A 22,016-nucleotide genomic window follows, 5' to 3' on the forward strand; every position below is an offset into this window, starting at 1 on the left:
AGCCGTAGCCGACAACGTAGAGTACAAGAACGGACACAACTAAGTTAACCCCATAAGAAAATTAAAATTAACTTACTCCATTTGTAGCATATTTATGGCTGATTCTATTGATTATCAAGTATTATAAGATTATATCCAGAAAAGATAACAAATAATAAACATAAGTTGCAGCACATTTAAAATCCGACAATCTAAGGACGCACAATAATAATAATAATAATAATAATAATAATAATAATATGGAGTCGCAGACCATGAATTCTCAGAATCATCTTTAAAAAAAAAAAAATAGGGCCGTATGCTACTAATCATTGAAGACTGGCGCCATCTTGTAGATAATTTAAAAATTAATAATTAATTACGAAATACAGTATTTATATTATTAATTAACATATATTAATTTTAAATATATATATATTAATAGATATTTGTATAATAATTCACCGCTCTTAAACTTTCATAAAAAGACTGTCACACATTAACTCTTCTGATAGCAAACACAATTGATAAGTTAAATAAATTTAAGGAGGAACTGGACACGCATTTGGAGGGAATAGTGTGATTTTTTTTGGCTGATACTGCATAAGATCATACACTTCTACTACTACACTCTTCCCTCCCTCTCCTCTTTTTTTATATCACTTGTTTCAAATCGGATCCGGTGGGTAAAGTGCCTACCGAGCAACCCCAAGTTCGCGGGTTCGAATCCCGCCTCGGATTAAAGTACTACAAAAACTTTGGGAGGTGCATTATGGCTACAGAATCCGTTTGGCCAATAACTAGATGGCAAATCTTTGATGCCTTAGAACAAAGACAGGAATTGTCAGTTACATATCTTGACATCCATTCCGCATTATATACCTAATCTCCTACGTCTCTTAGAAAACTAGTTCAATTTTCGCGGCGATGTTCTGTGGTTCCTAGAATCTCTCCTATCGAAGAGGATCCTTGTTCTAAAAATCGGAACAAAGACCTCCACGCGTCACATAACTGCCAGTGTACCTCAGGGGGGGGGGGTCCTGTCTGGCATTCTCTTCTCAGTAATCATGGTGCCATTTGTGACCATTAAGTGCAATTGGATCACATATGCTGACGATGTCAAGCTCCTTACTAGAATTTCACCAACCAACTCGGTAGCCGAAATCACTCGCAAACTGAAGAACATATCTGAACACTTCAATACCTTCAACCTCCAAATCAACCCCCTAAAATCGGCAAAAATAACTTATTCTGTAAAGGGCAGCCCAACAACGTTGGAGCCTGTGCTTAACGGCTCCTCTAAAATGGGCCAACAGCAAACTCCACCTTCCCCCAGCTCAACGCAGTTAGCAGAAGCTCTTCAACTACGCAGGCTCCGGTCCTACATCGGAGAAAGAAGGCTGCTGTTCACCATCAAGATGGCCACCGGTAAAATTACAGAGTCGAACATCTGGGATCACTGCTCTTGGCGCATTCCTCCCCCTTATCTCCGGTCTTCAGAACAGCTGCCAGCAAACCGTAACCGGCTAGTACTAACCGACAGATTCCTGCCAAAGCAAATGCTGCCCTCACTGCAAGCCATCGACGGGGACCTCCAGGAAGTGGCCAATAATAAAAAATACAGGAAGGAATCGTCGTGGAACTGAAAATGTAAAACTGTGCTTCGTTAACAATCTGATGTAACTCATGTTTTTCTCACAAACATGTTTTGTAAACGACATGTGAAAAAACCCTCAAAGGATTCGATCATTTATATTACAAATGAAGTTGGCGTGCAGACTGAACCAAGATTAACCGAATTAAATCAGCTAATTTAAAGCATTTTTGCTAGATAGATTTAATCTATTACACTTATTGCGATCACATAATGGTGTATTTTAAGCTACAAGATTATTTAATAAGCCTTTTAGACAATTTGATGTTTTTATAACATTTTATATTATTATTCAGTTTTCCAAAAAATGCTATGAAAAATTTGAACCACTTTATCACATTTTATAAGTTATTAAGGTTATTACCATACAAAGTTTTTACCAAAGCACAAGCGAAATTACCTGTGTGTTTTCTCGATATTCCTCGGGTTACATCCAGCACGAAATTATGCAGCTCGAGATAATATAAGATGTTATGAAATTTCGACGCTATATTCCAAAAATCTTTCCTACGTGAAAATTCAAATTTAATCTTTTTATTAACCCTACTTAGTTGACTAGCGTGCCTGCCCAAACAATGTGATAACCCCTGGGTTCATATTATTATTTGCGTGCGACGGCTCCAAAAAATAGTACTGTATTCTTAATTGTACGCTATCATGAAATAGTTTTTTTTAACATCGTGTATTTTATGCAAAGAGCTTCCTCTCGTGACCTATAAAGAAAAGTAAAACAGTATTTTTCAGTCGCAGGACATCTTAGCTGTATGTATAGCCATCAGCAGATATGAAGCAGTGTAGACAGTGCCATCTACCGGTCAGATACTGATTCTCGATTATAATGAGCATTTCCAAACTCCAGTTCTTATTAATGCATTGTTAAGAGAAATTATTTCTCTAAAAATTAATAACAGTATTGATATTAATGCTAATATCAATACTATTATTAAATTTTAGAGAAATATAAAATCGCGATATAAGAAACGAATGTGCTTATATTCTGATTAAGTAAAAAACCACTCAGAACGAGCTTCCTCCCTACATCCCTATTCACAAAGAGATCGAACGGTCTTCCATGACAAGTTTCACGACCAAAAAGTGAAAAACTAAGTCATTGTCACGCTCAGGATGAAACTCCACCACTCTTCGTCGTGGTTGAGTTCGCTGCGAGTTTGCAAAACAGAAGTAAAACCTTCACAACGAGTTGCCCCGGTATTGCACTACTTGTAAAAAATCGATCGCCAAAATAATAAATTATTATTATTATTATTATTAGCCATATGGTGCATGGAAGCCTGAGGCTTATGCTTCACCAGCCAAAAAAAAAAATATATATATTCTTCGATTACCCTGAGCGAGAGAAAGACAGAAAGTAGAAAGGAACCACCAAGAAAGAGAAGAATGATGATATCCACCTCAAGACCCCGGGTGGACCAAGCCCATACTCACCGGCTGTGAGCCCCTGGGGGAACAATTAATCTTTATCTTTCGGAATAAGTTTGTTTAAAAAAAGGAAATTTAAAATGTTAAAAATTATAAATTAACCGACACAATAAAATTTGTCTTCACAGCGAGATGACTTGGTACTGCACTACTTTAAAACAAATCAATCAGCAAAAGGTTAATATTTATCTTTTGGGTTAGTTTGTTTGAAAAAAGGGATTTTAAAATTCAAATTTATGAATTAACTGACGCTATTTGATTTTCTTGAAATTATATAAAGCTAGAAGAGTCATCTTGCTCCTTCGTATTTTTTGTGGGTAGCAGAATTGAAACTAATGCAATGGTCTTAGTCCTCCCAGAAGAACAAACTTTGCCTTCACAAATTCCATTGGTAACTATTATCAGACAAAATGGATTTACAAAAGATTAATCTTAAATTTATTTTAAAGATGAGACTATTATGATAGCCTGTTTCAGGACTTTCTGGTCCTTTATTAGATATCAGGATAATAATTAGACAAAATACAAGGAACGTTTGCAATAACACTTAAAAATGCTTGTGTTAACATCCGCAGTAAAGCTGTCCGAAGTCTCTCAGTAACAAAAATTTTTGGTGTGTGCTTTTCTGTATGTTATATATTGTTATTTTTATATTTCACGTAATTTTTAGAAATAACTATTTTCGACACCTTTTTCCAAAATTTATAAATACATGTATTTAAAGGTTATGTAATTTGTTATGTAACTCCATACAGCATAAGGCAGTAATTGAAAAGGTGGAGTCATATACTTATCTGGGACAAGTTATTAGCTGTAATAATGATAAATGGCTGGAAATCAAGAGAAGAATAAATTTTGGATGGATAGCATTCAGGAAATATAGTCACATACTGAAGAGCAATATCCCAATTTGTCTGAAACGTAAAAAAATGAACCAATGTATACTCCCCACCATGACTTATGGGAGTGAAACTTGGGCACTCATCAAAAGAATGGAAGAGAAGCTGAGAACTACACAGCGAAGAATGGAACGAATTATATTGGGAAGCAGACTGTTAGATAAGAAGAGAAACACATGGATTAGGCAGCAAACTCAAGTAAAGGACATTCTTATCAAAAATAAAGAACTAAAATGGTCTTGGGCAGGACACATAGCTCGAAGACATGATGACAGATGGACTAAGAAAATAACAGAATGGTATCCAAGAGGAGCTAGAAGAAAACCTGGAAGACAAAGGCGGAGATGGATAGATGAAATTCACGAGTTTTTGAGTAGTAAATGGATGGCCAGTGCTCAAAACAGAAGGAACTGGAAAGTTGCTGGAGAGGCCTTCATCCTGCAGTGGATTGAAAATGGCTGATGATGATGATTTTATTATTATTATTATTATTATTATTAATAGCCATATGGTGCAAGGAAGCCTGAGGCTTATGCTGCACCAGGAAAAAAAAAAAAAAATTCCCGAGTTACCCTGAGAGAGAGAGAGAGGGAGAGAGAGAGAGAGAGTCAAAAGTAGAAGAGAATCACCAAGAAAGAGAAAAATGATGATACCCAGCTCAGGACCCTGGGTGTGCCAAGCCCATACTCACCAGATGTGAGCCCCCGGAGTTAGATGCAAAGAGCTTCCTCTTGTGATCTGTAAAGAAAAGTAAAACAGTATTTTTCAGTCGCAGGACATCTTAGCTGTATGTACAGCCATTAGCTGATATGAAGCAGCGTAGACAGTGCCATCTACCGGTTGGATACTCATTATCGATTATAATGAGCATTTCCAAACTCCAGTTGTTATTAATGCAATGTTAAAAGAAATTATTTCTCTAAAAATTAATAACAGTATTTATATTAATGCTATATTAAGAGAAATTATTTCTCTTAAATCGTGGTATAAGAAACGAATGTGCTTATATTTTGATTAAGTAAAAAACCACTCAGAACGAGCTTCCTCCCTACACCCCTTTACATAAAGAGAGGGAACGGTCTTCCATGACAAGTTTCACCACCAAAAAGTGGCAAACTAAGTCATTGTCACGCTCAGGATGAAACTCCACCATTCTTCGTCGTGGTTGAGTTCGCTGCGAGTTTACAAACCAGATGTAAAACTTTACCTTCACAACGAGTTGCTCTGGTATTGCACTACTTGTAAACAAATCGATCGCCAAAAGAATAAATTATTATTATTATTATTATTATTATTATTATTATTATTAGCCATATGGTGCAAGGAAGCCTGAGGCTTATGCTTGACCAGCCAAAAAAAAAAAAAAAAAAAAATTCGTGATTGCCCTGAGCGAGAGAGAGACAGAAAGTAGAAAGGAATCACGAAGAAAGAGAAGAATGATGATATCCCTGGGTTTGCCCAGCCCATACTCACCAGCTGTGAGCCCCTGGGGGAAGAATTAATCTTTATCTTTTGGAATAAGTTTGTTTAAGAAAAGGAAATTTAAAATGTTAAAGATTATAAATTAACCGACACAATAAATTTTGTCTTCACAGCGAGATGCCTTGTATTGCACTACTTTAAAACAAATCAATCAGCAAAAGGTTAATATTTATCTTTCGGATTAGTTTGTTTTAAAAAAGGGATTTTAAAATTCAAATTTATAAATTAACTGATGCTATTTGATTTTCTTGAAATTATATGAAGCTAGAGAGTCATCTTGCTCCTTCATATGTTTTTGTGGGAAGAGTCATCTTGCTCCTTCATATGTAGCAGAATTTAAACTAATGCAATGGTCTTAGTCCTCCCAGAAGAACAAACTTTGCCTTCACAAATTCCATTGGTAACTATTATCAGACAAAATGGATTTACAAAAGATTAATCTTAAATTTATTTTAAAGATGACACTATTATGATAGCCTGTTTCAGGACTTTCTTGTCCTTCATTAGATATCAGGTGAACATTAGGCATAATAATTAGACAAAATACAAGGAACGTTTGCAATAACACTTAAAAATGCTTGTGTTAACATCCGCAATAAAGCTGTCCGAAGTCTCTCAGTAACAAAAATTTTTGGAGTGTGCTTTACTGTATGTTATATATTTTTATTTTTATATTTCATGTAATTTTTAGAAATAACTATTTTCGATACCTTTTTCCAAAATTTATAAATACAGGATTTATAAATTAAAGTACATGTAAATTAAAGGTTATGTAATCTGCACTAAGGTTTTTCACAGATGACGTTTCAACATCCTTACAGAATCCTATCTTCAGACTAAATGTAGTTCAGGCCTTCTGCCTATATTAACCTCAGGGGCTCACATCTGGGAGTATGGGCTTGGCTAACCCAGGGTCCTGAGCTGGATATCATCATTCTTCTCTTTCTTGGTGATTCCCTTCTACTTCTGACTCTCAGGGTAACTCGAAAATTTTTTTATTTTTTTTTGGCTGGTGCAGCATAAGCCTCAGGCTTCCTTGCACCACAATAATAATAATAATAATAATAATAATAATAATATGCAGTTGCAGACTACATGAATTCTCAGAATCATCTTTTAAAAAAAACAAAAAACATTAGGGCGTTATGCTACTCCTCTTTGAAGGCTGGCGCCATCTTGTGGATAATTTAAAAATTAATAATCATATATTAATAATTAATTACGAAATACAGTATTTATTTTATTAATTAACATTTATTAATTTTTAAAATATATATATTAATAAGTATTTGTATAATAATTCACCCCCCTAAAAACCGCTAAAAGTCTCGCATAAAACGACTGTCACACATTAACTGCTCTGATAGCAAACACAATACAATATTGACACACTCTTCCCTCCTTCCCTTTTTATATCCCTTTTCACTTGTTTCAAATTGGCCATTTGGATTTCTTAGATAAAAATGACCATAAATCCTGTAACTAGCACAGGGTGGCCATATTTTTAAAATTGGTAAGAGGAACAACTTGAAATGAAATGTGTAGTATAGCATTGTTTCCTTCAAAAAGTAAAAGAAAACTATAAAATTACAATTAAAATACATATTTTTAGAATCAATCAAGCAATCATGATATTTATTTGTATATTTGTCCTATGTAAACTATAATATTATTTATAACGATTATTTTAAACATAACGAGGAAGACTTATTTTACCTGAATATTTTTCTTTAGATTTCTCTAGTTTTAAGATTTCTTCTACTTCCTAAGATTTTAAATGTTTTTAAATTCTGAACAGGACATGTTATAGTTTTCTTTCACCACAAGTTCGGCTTCTAAATTTTCTAATAAAAGATGATTTCTCTCTTTAGGCCAAGCAGTTTTCATTAAGCTGAAAACTCTTTCTGTTTAAGCATTTGAATGTGGAATTCTTAATATGGAGCTTACAGCTTGAGACAAAAATCAGAAAAATTGCGCCCTTTTTTTATCAATGACGAACGAAATTCCTTTAGACGTTCTCATTTTTTTTTTCTTGTTATTAGAATTAATTTTTAACACATTCGTTAGATTCCAATAAGAATTAATTAAAAATACGTAAAATCAATAAATCAACAGTTTTTTTTCTTCTTATCGGGAAGCGGGACTTGAAGTTCTAAATTGGGACAATGTGGACCATATCGGGACAGTTGGCCACCCTGAACTAGCAATTAGGCAAGAAATACTGATACTTACGTTTCAAAGGATGTATCCTTCTTCATCTTCGGATACAGAAAGTACGAAATAAAACTATTAAATAAACCGTAAACCTAACCGACCTTCAAAGCAAGTACGGGGAGATTTGGAATATGGAATTTCGAAGCACGTGCTTCGAAATTACGGCGAGACATCATTTGTTACTCTGACAATTAGTTGAGCATTGGCCGAAACATTTGGAATGACGTGAGGGAGCTACACGTGAGCAAAGAATGATGTAATCTGGTTGGTGGATCATTAGTGGGAAATACAGCAACGAAATGTACGGACATTTGCTTCGTAAATGTAAATTGCGTGTTTCCTACAGTCTGTCTGTTTTGAGGGATGAAAAACGGAAATGTTAGCTTTTCATCGCGCAAAATACTTCAGAATTTTCAAAAGGAAAACTATGTAATCATCAGCAGAGACTGACTAACTGGGCCAATGTGTTAAAAAATCTCATACAGGTTCCTCTCTCCCTCCTCCAGCGATGGAGATCGAATTCAGGATGTGAAACAAAACAGCTACTTCATTTACTGCACACAACCACGAAGGCTTTGAGATGGTAAAAACCTATCAGGCTGATGTATCCTTTGAGACTAAGATGCAGGTCCCAATGATGGAACAGGAATAGCCAGTGGAACTCATCCTAAATACTCTGTGCTGAATTCAATCCAGTAAATTCGGAAGTGATCTGACCATGTTTGTAGTTCTGTTGGCGCTGAGTCGAATCACTTCAGCATCCAGATCTCGGCTACATAGAGCTGCTGACCACGGTTCGAGGAAGATTCCCGAGATTTCCAACGTCTACTCTGGCCACCTAATTCTTTAGATAGGAATCCAACTGAGAATGTTTGTGATGTGTTGGAGAGGACAGTTCGAATTCTCAGTTCTCTACCGACCCCAATATACCATTTGACAAATATCCTGATGGAAGAATGATCAAATCTGGAGCTGGGCTCCCTTAGGAATACGAATTACGTATGTCTGAGGATTACGACTGACAAATTGAAGCCTAATGTTCATAAGTTTCTTTTAGCATCCCAACCCTCAACCCATTCAAGTAACTATATTACTACGACCGAGGTGTAAGTGTAATTTCTCCAGCTAATATAAAATCAAAATTAGACAGTATAAACAAAAGTTTAAACGGATACAAAAATAGATTATGAAGGAAATTTTTGGTCCTCGAAGAACAAGAGATCGCTTGACTTGTCTTGTACTTAAACTAGCTCCAGCATTATCAATTGTAAAAGCAAAATTTGAGCTGTGTTGGATATGGAAAGCGGATTGGCATTCTTTACAATAAATAAATAATCTTTTTCTTTTTTAATTTCAAGGTTCACAAATGGGTTGGGCAGTTCTCTCAAGGCTATTATGAAAATCGAAATCAATTTTTAAAACCAAAACTTTTTTGCTCCACGTTTATTTATTATAATGGTCTTCATCCATGCATGAGCTTAACTTCTGCCAAGGTACCTTGGAGGACAACCTGTTTAGAATGCCAAAAAAAAAAAAAAAAATTCACCTGGCATGTCCTTTCTCTGTATTATTTTCACAATCTTAGCTCTCACCCCTCTCCCTTCACACACATACTTAAAAAAAAAAAAAAAAAAAAGCTGCCACATAGTTTTCTTTCTAAAGTAGCTGGCAGATTTTGTACCACCCTGTCGACTGGAAGCCAGACCTTGACCTTAGGATGACAGGTGGAAGCGGCACGTAGGTGATATTTTTTTTTTTTTTAAGCCTGGTGACTCTTAAGAGAATAGCAGAAATGTAGACTTGTATGTTTTTCAATATAATTACAGGAAAACTGATCATGCTTTACTAATAAATCGACATCTGCTCACTCCAAGGAACTAGTTTTACAATTGACAAATATAATAAACCTGACTGGTATTGAACCAAAATAATAACATTAGTGAGGTTGCTGGTTATGAAACCTTAATCTACAAAATTTTATAAAACTACTCAATTTTCTCTGTAGATTAATTACCGTATTTTCCGAACTATAAGACGCACTGGACCATAAAATGCACACAGGTTTTAGAAAGCCAATTTTGGTAAAAAAAAAAAAAATAAATAAAATAAAATAATAATAATTATTATAAATATATATTTTTATTGCATATATTAGAATACAAAATTTACAAGTGCTTGCTAATCAAAATATCATTGTAGGGCTAATTTGCTCTTCGTATAATCCCAAAATCCCAATTCTTCAAAGATGGAGTCAGGAGCATTAATGATTATACATTTCTTCAAAGACTTCTGATTTTTAGAAAGAAGTAGGCGTTTATTAGTCTTTTCTTGGTAATAAAGGATAAGTTCTTGTGAAACATGCGTAAATCCTCACTCACATATATAAGACAAGAACGATATACAATCTGATCTAAAAAACAAATCCCTACTACATATAAAACTCAGAGAAATTTAGACGACACCACTTTCTAGGAAGAAACGTCTGGAAAATATAGTGTGCAATAAAACACGAATTACATCACTGAATTTGACACAAAGGTTATGTTTCGAGACCTTGTGGGATCTTATCATCAGACCAATACATGAGCTGATAACTACTCTCTCTCTCTCTCTCTCTCTCTCTCTCTCTCTCTCTCTCTCTCTCTCTCTCTCTCTCTCTCTCTCTCTCCTCCCCCATGGCTGTCAAACTAGGTTATAAGAACTTAATAAACGAACGTTTGAATTTCACGTGGTATAAGAGTGTTTTATTACATATATCATGAAGTATTATGTAAACGTAGAGAAGTTAGTTGTTGTTGTTATAGTAGGGTTCTAAGGCCATGTTGCTCGGTGTATATTGTCTGTAAATTGCGTGTGTTCTGAGGTTGATATTCTGTTTACTGAATGAAAAACTTGTTCAGCAAACAGAAAATCGCTACCCTTCCCTGAGACCGAATAACTCGGCCACGTTGTGAAAAAGACCCTTAACAATTCTTCCCCTCAGCAACGGGACTCAAACTCAAGTCTTTTCCACCCGGTGTAGGGAGGACGGTGAATCTACTCAATGTGCTACGCACGAGGGCGAGAAGTTAATGTACAAAGACTGATTTAATAGGGATTTTACGGTTACCATTCATAAATCGCTCCAAGGAACTTACTTTTAGAGAATAGAAAAAGAATTCATTTTTTCATACACTGAAAAAAGACATTGAGCTTCTTTAAACGATCGAAAGACGGGCAACTCACATGGTGAGATCAGCAAAAAGAGCGACCGTACGAGGAAGGTAGGGGCTACAGAACTTGGCAACCGGGCACCTTAGAGGGGGACCTGATCGGGGCTTATAAGGCTCGGAGAAGAGTTAGTAAAATGAATGAAGGCAGAATTTTCGCTGCTATAAATAATTCCAGTAGTGAAATATGTTAATAAATTCAAATTACAGGGGAAGAGGCTTAGATTAGATTGTAGGAAGTTTTCTTTTAGCCAGCGTGTTGTTGGTTCCTGGAATAAGTTGCCACCGCAGGTAGTTGAGGCTAAGAATTTGAAGAAATTCAAAGGTCAACTGGATAGTTACCTACGTGAGGAGGGAAGCGCGTAATATGTATTTCCTTATCTACTTTCGCCGTTTTTATTGCAAAATATCTTGCAGTTTGCCTTTTGCACGTCGTTGTGGATTATTCAGTTGACAACCACTAATTACAGATCCTTGACACAGTCTGTATTGATACATATGTCAACTCCGATGTGGTCTTTAGGTTCGCCCTACTTTACAGACATTGACGATCACATCACTCGTGAACGTACTGTTATCATCTGCATTCGTGACATTAATAGGAAGCATTTATAAAAGAGCGTAATGCTGTTACTATCACTGCTAAAATGGATAGAATACAATGCAGAATTGTTAATTATATTCTTGGCGATGTCTACAAGAAAATTTGCTTAATAGGAAGAAAAACAAATTCAATGCTGTCTGTTTACTCTGAAATACTGCATCTGGTTCTAATATTTATCAACTTATGTATCTTATACTTTCTTTCCTTTAAAAATCTTTCCTAATTAAAGAAGTACAACGATAATCATTTCGATTTCGATTTGTTGACGAACAAGCGCACAAGTTTAGGAATCTAAGTAGGGGGAAAAGAATTCACGTGGCTATTTTGGAGACATTCCAAACCTTGCCAGTGTGTAGGAGACCGCATGACGTCATCCGTTAACGTCCTCCGACTCCGCCAACGTATCTTCCCACCTGGACTGATAGTCATCCTTCTACAAGTCTTTCCCTCCATCCCCCCCATTCCGGATGGCCCCTTCTCCCCGCCTTATCCCTCGTACGTCAACAGACCTACATATTCTCACGCAACAGCTGTACACAGACAGACACACCAATTGCCAAGAATATCTAGGTCTTCTTCCGGTAGGCAGCGCTAGGTGTGGGGATAATGTATTGCATAAGAGGGCGTATGTTATCGCTTCAGTGTCCTATTTTGTCTTTGGGAAAGCTGAGGAGAACATTGTTTGCAGGATAAATACACTGGGTGTCCTTGGAAGCAGTTCTTTGTAATGATTTGAAATAGGCCTGACTTCGGCGTATCTCTTTTTATTCATATTTTGTAGAAAATTGTGTAAAACTTCTCTACAGATTTTAATTGATTTAGCTGAAAAGAGCACTAATTTCGGGGTATTTCCCCTGGAAGAGAGGGATTCATAGAGTAGACTACTGCACCCCAAATGTGCCTCCATCTTCGCCTTAAATTTCAATATATTTCACTGCCTATAATAAAATGGGCAGTTTATTAGGCACATTCCCATCATTCAGGGAGTCGACCACTAGTATCACGTGTTCGTACCACACTGTATAAAGCAGCCTACAAACACGTGAACAGATGACTGTTCTCAAAACAATTCATGGATTGCCAGATTGGATTGATTGGCTGGATGTTGGCCCATTCTCAGTATACTCTAGGGGCTGCTGTGTGTGAATACCCCCCTCCCCCTAGGGTGGCAATGTCCGTCTAGCATTGACTATCATACCATGCTCAAAGTCTCTTAGATAGCGCTCAGTGAATTGCGCACATACAAACAGTCAAGTGTTTGTTTTAGGCTGCTTTATGTACGAATACAAGAGTCGACTACTTTTAAAAATTCATTCGGTGTATAAAAATAGAGGAGGTTGGGTTGGATTTAATTCTTAACAAAAATAAATCCACAATAAAACAATTACGTTGTAGCCTCTAGTGACAGCATACTTATTTTCAACTGTTCTCTCCACCGGAAACAAAAAATTGTACGTCTTTCGCATAACTTAAATAAATAAGGAAAGTTCTGTACCAGCCATTTTTCTCTACTTGTTGACAGAAATGACTGAAACCAACAGTTGGGCCATTAGTTATGGCAAGGACAATGGAGTATCGTTGGGATATGGGACAGAAATAGAACAAAAAAAAGTCACTCCTACCATGTTTTTTGGTGCATCTGTTGTAGTATTTTTTTTTGGGGGGGGGGGTGGAGGGTTGAAAGTTTGGTCTATTACAAAAATATTTCGGTGGTAAAGAAATTATTTACAGAGGAAGAATAATATATAATTTATTCCGGATGCATAAATAATTCAATAAAGATCAATTAGAAAAGTCCCTTCTCTTAATTATAAAGGCAAAACGTGGTTGTGTCCAACATTAAAAGAAATTGCTTTCCAAGGTGCAGGCAATGAATCTGGATAAGTTTAAAGCACAACTGGATAACTACCTTGTTGGAATGGGATGTTGGAATCTTGTTGGAATGGGAATAGTATTTTTTTTTTATTTATTACAGCTATAGTCAACGGCATCCTGTTTGGCAGGACGTGGCTTTCGTTGAACAGAATCATCACTGGGCAAGTTCAAGACAGTAATAAACTTAAAAACACAACGAATTTCTTATATATATTTTAAATAATAACATATGGCTGGGGGAGGCTCAGAATTTATAGTTACGCCACTGTCACGCATTAGCGTGTCCCAAAATTATTGGTATCGAATATATTTATTGCTAAGATTATTTCTTAGCAACCAACAAAAATAACATGAGAATTAAGGTAATAAGTTATTCGATCTTTTAAGTCAAATTATTTGTTGCATTTTCATATTTCTGCAGCCAGTAGGATTTAAACTTAGTTAACGAAATGGTCTTAAAACCTTTACAACGAGTTGCCGCGATATTGCACTACTTTCAAACAAGTGCCTTCGCCATAAGGTTTCTGCTTTTATTTAAAAGAAACCACGTTTCTTTTGAGAGGAACTAGTAAGTCGTAAAATTGGGGGTTATCTTTTAAGTGAATGATAGATTAACCTGTTGCCGATGCCATTTATTTGAAAGTAGTGCAATGCGTTGTAAAGGCGAAGGCAAAGTTTGTGAATTATACAGCAGAGTATACACTGTGCCGCCACTTTATTAGGTACATCTACCTAGTAGCGTGTTGAGCCTCCTTTAGCCTTTAAAACAGCCTTAATTCGTCTAGGCATGGATTGAATAAGATGTTGAAAACGTTGTGCAAGAATAGGGTACCATTCAGACATGAGTGTGTCACGCAGTTCCTTGAGATTCGATGGAGGAGTACGCCTGCAGCGGACAGCCCTTTCCAGCTCATCCTAAAGATGTTTAATAGGATTGAGATCCAGAGACTGAGCGGGCCACTGCAGCAAAGAAAAGTCATTGTCATGTTCCTGGACCCATTCCATAGTGATTGGGACTTAGTGTACCGGCGCATTATCCTGCTGGAAGTAACCATCTGACTGAGGATAAACTGTCAACATGAACGAATGCACTTGGTCAGCAACGATGTTTAGGTACGATGTAGCATTCGGACGTGAATCTATGGGTATCAGTGGACCCAACGTGTGCCAAGAAAACATTCCCCACACTATAAACAGTGCCCCCACCACCTTGCACAGTAGTCGTCAGACATGATGGATTCATGTTATTTTCGCCAAATTCTGAGCCTTCCATCAACATGATGCACCAGGAACTTCGACTCGTCAGACCAAGCAACTATTTTCCAATCCTCGATAGTCCAGTGCTGGTGTTGCTGTTTCCCACAGGAGGTGTGCTCTCTGTTTTCATTGATAACAAAGATACGTGATGTGGCCGTCGGCTGTTGTAGCCCATTTGCGACAAAGTGCGACTAGTGGTCCGTTGCGATATTTTTTTCTGTGCACCAAGGTTGTATTCTGACGTGATGTGCGACATTGTGGCTCGTCTGTTTGCTTGCACAATTCTAGACATTCTCCTCTGACCTCTCTCATCAACAAGCGATTTTCTTCCACAGGGGTGCCGTTGAGAGGAGGTTTTCTGTTCGTTGCACCATTCTCGATAAACCCTTGAAACTGTGGTGCGTGAAAAGTTCAGGAGAACTGCCGTTTCAGAGATGTCCAGCACGTCTTGCACCTACTACCATGCCACGTTCGAAGTGCGTTAGATCACTTCTTTTCCCCATTCTTGCTATGGTTTGTACGCTTAACTGATACTAGAAAGGTTGTTCTGCTGCATTTATATCCACAACTGTGGTCATGTGAATTGCAACATTGTGGGAGAAACAATTTGTGTGCACAGCAGGGGTGTGCCTAATAAAGTGGCAGCACAGTGTATATACAAAGGACAAAGTTCTTTTGGCAATCTTTCTAGCAGTTCCCTTTGTATATAGAAAAGGAACTGCTGGAAAGGGATTTATATAGTGAATTAATAACTAGCAAGGAGGAAGATGATATCAAGATATCCAGTATTCTTCCAGTCAGGTGGTAAGAGGGTTAGTAAACAGTAAGTTAGTATAGAATTAGTTGGTTAGAAAATTGAAACACAACATTCTCTTCAGTACACTCTAAACAGGGAATACTGTATTATTTAGCATGTTAGAAGAGATTATTCAGTTACGTTGTTTACAAAAAAAAAAAAAAAAAAAGACTAAATTTATAGAGCTGGCTCAATTAGTGCAAAAGAACAGGCCTTTGGTCTAAAATTTTTTCGGCGATAGATTTTCTGTTCCTGTTGGAAGAGAATTTACAAAGGTCCGTATCTAGTGACTGTGCAACTTTCAACTTTTGCCCAGGGAGAAATCTATCAGCCATGTACAACATTCACCAGCGACACACACACACACACACACACACACACACACACACACACACACACACACACACACACACACACACACACACACACACACACACACACACAGACCACCAATACTTTTTCGTCTTGCAAAATAGGCAAAAATAAAACAAACAAACAAAAAAGAAACAAGCAGTCATGTACAATTTGTTTCTGTTAGTGGTTAGGAAAGGAGTCGGCCGAACAGTACAGAATGGGATTCTCCAGTGAACAATATCCATAGATGAAGAGCTGAAATACTCCTATTAGCATATTTACAGTGACACTGAGTCTTTTTTTTTCAAAGATTGAGCTGTGGAGCCTTGCTATTTTTTGGGATTGCACCAGAGCTGTAGTGCTGCTGATAGGGAGAACACCATGTTTATGAGTTGCCTACCTGAGCATCCAGAAGCTTACACTGGTTTCAGTGTTGTGGAGGCGGCCGAAGCCCATGTTTCTGCCCAATACAGGACAGCTGGGTAGACAACTGTTGTGATATACTTCCTAGTGATTTTAATACCCTTGACATAGAGGAGATGTTGCTTCTCCTACCATCTAAGGTTAGCCATTTTCAGGTGGACCAATACAATAGTTTAAATCCCTCTTGCTGCAAAAACATACGAAAAGACGAAATAGCTCTCCTTCCCTCCTAACTCTATACAATTGCGATAAAATGAAATAGCATTGTTTTTATTTTTGAACCTTTAATAATTTTTTATTGAACTTATAACTTCAAAAACTTTCACATAAAACATAACTCACTTTCATCTTCATAAGCCATTCACTATTTCTCTTGTTTGACTGGAAAAAATTCTGTTTTTTTGTTTTTTTTTAATGATGACAATATTCAAAATTAAAAAAAAAAGATTAAAATTAAAACGGAAGGGACAACTCTCCTACAGAAAACTGTGATTGGTCAGATACTGCGCATATTTTCCGCCCTGCTAAGCAGGATGCCAACAGGTATACCTTCTCTATTCAAGGACAGTTTCCGTATGCACTCCCCATCAGTTCAAATAGCATGCAAGTGTCCCAAACCAATTAACGTATGAATATTCTATTTTATTATTATTATTATTAGTTTGCAGTGTTAGAGGTGGACGCCTCTTAATGAATTTATTATTATGATTATTATGTTATTTGTTTTTATTTTTATTTTTTTCACTTTTATGATTTCATTCTACTTCTATTTTGAATGCTAGCCTATCTTGATGCTCAGGTCCAGAATCGCACTTTAAACTATAACTATTGCCTTACTATCTTATACTACTCGTAATAGCGTATTGGGCTGCCTTTCGCGTGATAACCGCATGTGCCCATATGGCATAGAATCCACGAGACCGTGGAAGGTGTCTTCCGGTATTCTGGACCTCCTGGACAGGCCATCCCAGATTTCGGCAACGGAACGAAGCACTGGCGTGAACTGGTGAATGCTGCCTTCCATTCATTCATCCACAAATGTTTGATGAGACTGATGTCGGAGAAATTTGGCAGCCAGGGAAACGCACGACTTACTTGGACATGATCCTCGAACCATTCCTGCACAATGCGGGCCTTATGACACGGGAAAGAATCCAATATGGATATAAGATAGCCATTTAGGGCAAAACTTGGTTCGAAACAATGCCGAGGTAGGATCTGGCAGTGAGAGTGTGTTCAATGGGAAGAAGAGATCAAGCGATGTCTGAAAACTGCCCCCCAAACCATGATACCACCGCTGTCAGCCTGTTTTCGCCCACCCGTGCAGTCTGACTGCAGCTGTTCACCTGCTCGCAGTCAGACTGCACGGTCCATCAGCACTAGTCCATACGCACTAGTCCATCAGCACGTTGGCGCACTATAGCCTTAGATGCTGATGCGCCATAAAAATCCTAATAACCAACCATCAGCACGATGGAGCTGGAACCTTGATACATCCGAGCAGGCGACTCTTTCTAGTCGTTCAATGTCTAGCAACAGTGCTCCCGTGCTCACTACAGGAGAAGGTGTCGATGAAGGAAGGTCAAGATAGGTAGATGAACAGGCCGCCTACTCCGTAGGCCTACCTGCAAGAGCGTCTACTGGATGGTGTGCTCGGAAATGTTTGAAACTCCATCGGATCCTTCCCTTTCTCCCATTGAACAGACTTCGTACTGACTAATTGACAGACACGTGCCGTTACTATATATGCTGCGCCGGTCGGTGACGTTACTCCTATGTGCTGTGCGATGCATTTACTCGTGGATACAAAGGTAATCATAATGTTTAGTCTCATGAGAGTATAAACTGAAACTGGTTCAAGAGCTGAGACCATCTGGTAGACCAACACCGGAACAGTTTGCTTCTGTGATACTTCGACTTATTGAAGAGTGCAAACATCTGAAGAAGAAACGGTTATTTGGGCGGTTTTGTTCAAATGTGATAATCCCAAAGTTAATGTGTGGGCTGAACTTCGTTACAATAAAATTATTTGTCTGTTTTTGTTTATATTAAGAAGCCAATAATTGGAACAGTTTTTGATATTTTATAGAATTGTATGTTTTCACAAGTGCAGAATTACCAAATAGGTTTCAACAGGATGAAAATCCAACTAATCGGAATCATGCTTTGTGAGCCTTGATGCTATTTTACAGATGGTTAGATTAGTCGTAGTGGGGTGATTAATTCGCCACTACATTCGCCTGATATAACACCACATGATGTTTTCTTTTTTAATGCAGAAAGTAAGTCATTGATCTGTCAACCCTGAACCCTGAATATTCTAATGGTTGCTTACATTTTTAACCCCAGAGTAATGTACCAACTGTGCGTTACTACACTCAGGGTAGTGGAGAATGAAAAAGACCAGGGGGTAATTGTGCAGTCAGATATGAAGTTGTCAATGATATATAGGGTTTTGTCAATGATATATACGAATTTTGTTAGCAGGGATAAGGAGATGATTATTCCCTTGTATAAGGCAATGGTCAGACCACACCACGAGGCCTCCAGACCTGTATTGTATACAGGTCTGGAGGCCTCGTTTTAGGAAGGATGTAGAGTTGCTGGAACGAGTACAGAGAAGGGCAACGAGATTAGTGAATGGAACAAAGGGTTGCTCTTACGAAGAAAGGCTTAAGTTGTGCAAATTGCAGCGTCTGGAGACTAGGCACCTGCGAGGTGTTCTGATTGAGGTGCATAAAGCCTGGAATGGTTTGAACAAGCACAATGTTGATGGGATTCTTCCTCTTGCTCAGATTCCGCACCTGAGGGGGCATAAATTCAAATCGAGTAAAGTCAGTTGTAGAATAGATGTGCGGAAATATTTGCCTTTGACTAGTGTGTGGTTGATTGCTGGAACAAACTTCCATCTGTGGTTGTGGAAGTTGACAGTTTAAATAAATTCAAGGCGAACTAGACAAACTTTTGGAGTGAATGGATGGATGAAACCGGGAAGGTTTTTTTTTTTTTTTTGGCTGATGCTGTATAAGCTTGCTTTCTTGCATCCTATGCTTCTACTAATGCTAATTTCACTAAAAATGCCATCAAACGTATGGAGTGAGTAAAAATTGAGTGTATTCTTCAGTCTGCAAGTAAAACCAGAATTTCCAGGAGATAAAACTAATTTTACATCCCCAGAACCTCTGATGATGGGGTAAAGGGCAGGTTTACTGGCCTTGAAATTATATCAATTAATTTAATGAAATATCAATTTTTTTTTCAATGAAATATTCCCTTCGTCAAAAACATTGCCTAAAATTACTCAGACAAGGCTTCACAGTGCCTGTGAATATCTCTTGTTTGTTTATGTAGTTTAATTGTAATATTTGTCGCACACAAGGAAAGGGGAGAAGCGGAAGCATTTTCAAAGAGAGTAGTATTAGAAATTATGTAATGGGCTGAGAATCATTAGGTACCATCCAAGCTAGCAATAATCAGCCAGTCCAGGCACGAACTAATGCTGATTTACTGACCAACAAACGTTAATTGCCTGACTTAATTAAAAATCTCGTATAAACGCGTGATGGAGTAGTCTGGCTTCCAGTTGGTTGCGAACGTATTTCTTCTGCTGGCATTCTATTTCTGCAGTCCCCTTTCATAAAAAGAAATTGCGTGTCGTCATTTCCTCGGGTATAATGGGTTGTTCTCGCTGACTAGGCTGTCATGTAGGAAGCTGCAATCAGCACGACTTATCGATGTTACGCTCCTGGGATACATAATCTTAGTGGGACCAGTTACCAACGGGATTTGGAACTCTTCCATGTAACATTCCAACATGCACGAATATATATCACGTGGCAACGGGGTTTCCGATGACAGAGAAATGATCTGACAATTTAAATGGAGAAAGGTTCTCTGGGGGGTTATCATTTGGTATCTTCGAATCGGCTCCGAGGTCTTCCCGCGAACTTTCTTCCAGGAAGCAATCACTGTTCAGGGTCCATTGGCAGCTCGATGCTTACGGGTAGGTTGACTAGAATTTCCCAGACCATTACTCCACGGCACGTTTACGGGAAGGGGGAATGAAATAAGATGTTTACTATACTCCTTTAAGTAGCAGAGGGTGCAAAACTAATGCGTCTCCAGAATTACCAAACCGCGTTCAAAAACCATTACGTTGTGTTTATTTATATATGTACACACTCAGGCATCGGAGAGAAAATGGGAGGAGGCAATAAAGAAAGAGAGTAAAAGAAAATCCATAGAAAGAAGAAAAAAAAAAAAAAACACACACAGAGAACAAAGATTCAAAAGAAAATTGACACGCTTCGTGCAATTAATTGGGAAATCCGCGGATTATTCGGAAAAATAAATCGTTTGACACCACTCACTGCGAACTTTTCATAACATGGCTGAGTTAGTCCGTCTCAGGCGAGAGTAGCATGGTTTTTTCTCCCTGAAACTCATGTTTTGCATCCAGAAAAAACAGAAAATCGACCTTAGAACCCACGCAATTTACATACAATATACACGGAGCAATATGGCCTAATGCTCCTAATATCGTGCAACAACAACCTAGTCCAAGATGCACAATATCACAATAAGAACAAAATGCACAGTATCACAATAAATAGTTATTGAGATTGACGACCCAACATTTATTTTTGGAAATGTTTAGAATTAGCAATGAAAAGTACCAGTTCCCAGGAGATAAAAATATGCAGCCCTCTCCAGATTGACTGCTTCGATATGAAAAGAGCCATTCAAAAAATTTTATTCCGTTTAGACGGGAATAATTGAACCCAAGGCCTTACCTTTTGGCGCACCCTAGTGGACAGCACATTGGTAGAATCGCCGTCCTCCCCATACCGGGTGGAAAAGACCTGAGTTCGAATCCCAGCCGTTTTTATAGGTCTTTTTCACAACGTTTTATAGGACGAAAAACCCGAGTTTCCGGGTTTTTCGTCCAGCAAAACAGAAAATCGACCTCAGAACACACGAACTTACAGACAATATACACGGCGCAACATGGTCTCTATTGCCAATGCTCCTAAAATCCAACTACAACAACTACCTCTAGGCGCGAAAAAAACAGCGGTCATAGCGCTTTCGTACACTGGATAAGTTAATTTACAGAACTTTGCACTCAAGATATCTTTAAGGACTGCCAAGATAACTTAAGATATCTTTAAGGCCTGCTATTCTAATCCAAGTTTGGTAGAAGCAATTACTACTCACAGTAATAGCCGTGATTATCTTGTATTCATCGCGAGTAATTATCTCGTATGTGACTGATATACATCTGACTCTTAAATTACAAATCTTCACATCTTACATCAGTTCAAGATATTTTTAGTGTCGAGTCTTCTCATTCGACTTTTAAAAATGTGCTGCAGATGCCTCTTGTAAACTCACACACATATGGCAATAATCATGCATGCTAAATTTAGAGGGTCCTTTATGAAAGACTAATTTTCGTACCAATCTAGCATCCAACAATAGTATCCCTTACGGACAAACAATTTATGTCCCCATTCGATCTCCAATCGATTTCAATCATTTTGGTAAGAACTAGTCTTTTAAATATTTCGGTAGAACCCTAGTAAATAATTTGTACATCCTGCGAAACCCATAACAATAATTGCAGCACTGAGATCCTACTGGATGAAAAATTAAAATGAATTGTAAAATGTAATTTCATATTTAAGGTTTATTAAATTACTTGTTAATTCACTAAATAGTTAAAATATTTTATGAGATAATAATAAACCATGAGTTGGGTTCTTCAGAGTAAATGTCGAAGCAGTTTAAGCCATGAAGTTTAAAATTCTGAACGGTCCAAAATAAAGGA

General features: G+C 37.6%; 1 non-coding gene and 1 pseudogene across 1 annotated transcript; both read right to left on the reverse strand.

Annotated features, from left to right (window-relative positions):
* Positions 1–2,645: 2,645 nt before the first annotated feature.
* LOC150075895 (small nucleolar RNA U3) lies at positions 2,646–2,856 on the reverse strand. Its single transcript, XR_016547863.1, has one exon. It is a non-coding gene; the product is annotated as a small nucleolar RNA U3 (small nucleolar RNA).
* Positions 2,857–4,997: 2,141 nt separating this feature from the next.
* Positions 4,998–5,181, reverse strand: LOC150075896 (small nucleolar RNA U3; annotated as a pseudogene).
* Positions 5,182–22,016: the final 16,835 nt, after the last annotated feature.

The sequence above is a fragment of the Mastigoproctus giganteus genome, chromosome 13 (genome assembly GCF_048544385.1).
Source record: "Mastigoproctus giganteus isolate SK-2022 chromosome 13, ASM4854438v1, whole genome shotgun sequence".
NCBI lineage: Eukaryota > Metazoa > Arthropoda > Arachnida > Uropygi > Thelyphonidae > Mastigoproctus > Mastigoproctus giganteus.